The sequence below is a fragment of the Heterodontus francisci genome, unplaced genomic scaffold (genome assembly GCF_036365525.1).
Source record: "Heterodontus francisci isolate sHetFra1 unplaced genomic scaffold, sHetFra1.hap1 HAP1_SCAFFOLD_102, whole genome shotgun sequence".
Lineage (NCBI taxonomy): Eukaryota > Metazoa > Chordata > Chondrichthyes > Heterodontiformes > Heterodontidae > Heterodontus > Heterodontus francisci.
The window spans coordinates 4,798,119-4,801,867 of record NW_027140380.1 but is presented as its reverse complement, the minus strand read 5'-3'; the positions used below and the strand labels follow the sequence as shown (position 1 = coordinate 4,801,867).

General features: G+C 41.7%; 1 non-coding gene across 1 annotated transcript; it reads right to left on the bottom strand.

Moving 5' to 3' along the window:
- Positions 1-343: 343 nt before the first annotated feature.
- On the bottom strand, positions 344-425 carry trnas-gcu (transfer RNA serine (anticodon GCU)). The gene has a single exon. It is a non-coding gene; the product is annotated as a tRNA-Ser (tRNA).
- Positions 426-3,749: the final 3,324 nt, after the last annotated feature.

Below are 3,749 nucleotides of genomic sequence, written 5' to 3'. Positions count from 1 at the left end.
CTATCAAGAAGATTTGAAAATAAATTTCTTGCCAAAGGATAATTTTCTGCATCTGCTCCCTCGCCATTTGCTTTTCCCATTTGTCTTTCACTTGGTGCAAATCCAGAGAAAGTAATGATGGAAGGAAGGAGGGGAGGAAAAATCCTGCTCCGTTTCGTGATCCCTATTTGATCTTCATTCCAGTGCAGTTTGGGTGAAGAATTCCAATTGTCTGTCTCAATTTGAATAAAGTATAAACAATTCTGGAATCACTGTCTGGACATTGACAAGAACAGGTTTCGAGGCTGACTTTGCAAATAAGCTCACCCAACGTAAACAATACACGAAACAGCTCATAAACTAGCGACAAGGGTAGGATTCGAACCCACGTATGCAAAGCACAATGGATCAGCAATCCATCGCCTTAACCTCTCGGCCACCTTGTCAGTTGCAGATGCATAGCTGTCACCTTCAGCACAGCTTCTGGCTGTGCAGCCAGCTGTGGAATGATGGAAATATATCTTCTGGAAGTAAATGAAGTTGGGAATGGAGCGGTGTGAAACATTTCCAGACCATGTCCAACACGTTTCTACTCAGTGTGAAAACCCACCACGGAAAGACTGGAACATACAATCATTTCATCACATCATGATTAACATCACTCAGACACCTGAACCATTCGGTCACTGATGAAGTCATGATGACCAAATTTTTCATGAAATGAAAACTGAACTAACTGACTGGAAGAATTGCTTTAACCCCACATGATCAGCGAGGCACAGCATCAGGCCGACTTGTCGGGTGGTGTAAACAGATATCACTGCTTCTGATCTTCACCAGAACAGAGAGTGAGATGTTACATTGATCATCAAACAGACTGTGAGAGAATACAACAGAATAAAACACATGGAGAGACACTGTGGAATAACAAATAGATTTGATTGGAATGTTGAAATTTTGATTGGAATGGATAAAACACCAGAAACAGCAGATTAAATTGGGATTCTCATCATTATATTGCTCTGGGACAGAAAAGAGAAACTGATGGAAAGAAGAGAAGGAAGAAAAGAAAGGATGGAACTGTTCAATCTTTTCAGTTTTTTCACTCGCCCATCAAAGCTGATAAAAAAAAGTTGCAAATAACAGAGAATTTCACCAAAAAGGGAGATTAAATGTTGCTGAAACCTTGGATCGAAGGATGCCCCAAAAGATCACCTGTTTAACTGTCTCCTCACTAGGGGATTTCAATCAGTGAGCAATAGTATTCTCTACTTTTTTTGTTAATTGGTCCCAGAACTGTCACTTGGAATTAATATCTGTGTTCCGACTCCTGAATAATAAAATTGTGAGTTTCTCGATATTTTCTGGACACAGTTCCTGCTGAAAGAACTAAGAACTCTTTTCTAATTTGAACAATACTCTGTACACACTCATCAAGTCTGCTAAGCTAGCATCCTTGGTGCTGCTCTCTCTTCTCCCAAACTTCATCTCACGTGACTGTTCCATCATCACTCTGACAGTGGGAGGGGTTGATCCCACTATCTTCAGCATTAACCCTTTACATCCTTATACCACACTGTCTGTCCAAAAAAAATGGGTGGAGGGAACTGCCTTCATTTATCAAAACACCAACAGCAGCACAGTGGCGCAATGGTTAGCACCGCAGCCTCACAGCTCCAGCGACCAGGATTCAGTTCTGGGTACTGCCTGTGTGGAGTTTGCAAGTTCTCCCAATGTCTGTGTGGGTTTCCGCCAGGTGCTCTGGTTTCCTCCCACCTCCAAAAGACTTGCAGGTTGATAGGTAAATTGGCCATTGTAAATTGTCCCTAGTGTAGGTACGTGGTAGGAGAATGGTGGGGATGTCGTCGAGAATATGGGATTAATGTAGGATTAGTATAAATGGGTGGTTGCTGGTTGGCACAGACTCGGTGGGCCGAAGGGGCTATATCTCTAAATAAGAAAAGTAAAATAAAAGCTACCAGTCGTAAATCAACTCAAACCCATTCGAGAGATAGAGGGAGACTGTCAGAGAACTTCCTGCATCCAGTCCTGACCCTGTCACACTCAGCAGCTTCTCACCCAGACCCCACTCTCATCAACACTGAACATTGTTACCGAGACCCTTCAAATACTGTTCATAAAAGGGAGAAAAATTCAAACTTTATCACAGCTAGATTGAATAGAACAAAGTTTAATATCTTCTCGTCGTCACTCGTTAACCACATGAGACAGTCCTTAAATCAGAGGCATAAATTATCAGCTGTAAGAATGTTTGTCATTGGGTTGAATCATTTCTGTGTGAGGAATGTTCCAGCATCATAAACCAGGGGAACGTGTTGACTGAGCTGTGTCTTCATCTCTTCTGGACAGTTCACCCTTCATTCTGTTCTGATTCACTTTCCCAAAGCGGATCGACAGATTCTCAAATCTGGAGACTGGGTTTTCTTATTTTGTTCCTTTTGATTTTTCTTGCTCCTGAATGATAATATATTCCAACCTCGGATCAACCTTGCCCTGTCTCCCAGTCTTGGTTAAAAGCGACAAATAACGGCAACAACATTCTGAAACATACAACACTGTCACATTCTGCTTCAGTGAGATTAATGCTGAGGCAGTTTCCGTGTCGAATGCGATTGTGAACAAATTTCTCTCAAGGAAATTGTGAGTGATCAAGTATTTGCACTGAATTTCTGTGCAAGAAGGGACAGTTTCAAACAGCCATTCCCAAATCACTTCCTTCACAAAGACAAAGACTGTGCTGTCTTAACGTGTGACTCAACTTCACAAACAAATTTGAACTCGAAGTTCAGGAGAAGACAGAGATGTGAATGATTGACAGTGTAATCTTTAAATCATAATTTTCCGTTTCTTCGTTGAAGTGAGGCTCAATCCGAAGCCACTAGAGATCGCGGAAAGCTACAAACTTGGATCCAGAAAACAGAAAAGTAGTGAAACAGTACATTGTGACACTGAAGAATTTATCACCACATTGCAACATTGGCACATTCTTAGACCGTACATTATGAGACAGATTTGTGCTTATATTGGTGGATGAGGAAAGATACTAAAAACACAAAATCCCAATTTGAGCTAGTGTGTAAGATTGCTCTTTCCACGGAGATAGCATCAAAGAATGCTCGTGAATTTCATCCTATGCCAGTGACAGTAACACACTTCAGAGGAACTTAAACACACTGGTAAAATGGGCTTTCACACAACAGATAAAATTTTACACAGAGACTTGTGAAGTGATACAGTTTGGGAGGAAGAATGAGACAATGTACACCAATCTTTTTTGATCAAGGTTTGAAAAGGTTGCTAAGAGCAAACAGGACACTTGGCTTTATTAATAGAGGCATAGAGTAAAAGCAAATAAGTTATGCTAAACCTTTATAAAACACTGGGGCTGAATGACCTACTCCTGTACCTCCACGGAAAGCTTCCACTCCAGGCTCGGACACCCTCTTCAGGATCACTCTCCATACATCCCGCCACTCCACACACGGATATCTCCCTCAGGATCAGATCACAGCTCCACAGTCCTGCCACATCCAGTCGTGAATGGTGGTGGATAATTAAATAACTAACAAGATGAGGAGGCTCCAAAAACATTCACATCCTCAATGATGGTGGTGCTGAGCACGTCAGTGCAAAAGATGAAGCTGAAGCATTTGCAACCATCTTCAGTCAGAAATATTAAGTGGATTTGATCTGTGCTAATTTCAGCTCCTCATGCTCGCTGCTGCCTTGGTTCTCTGGTGCTAATTTCA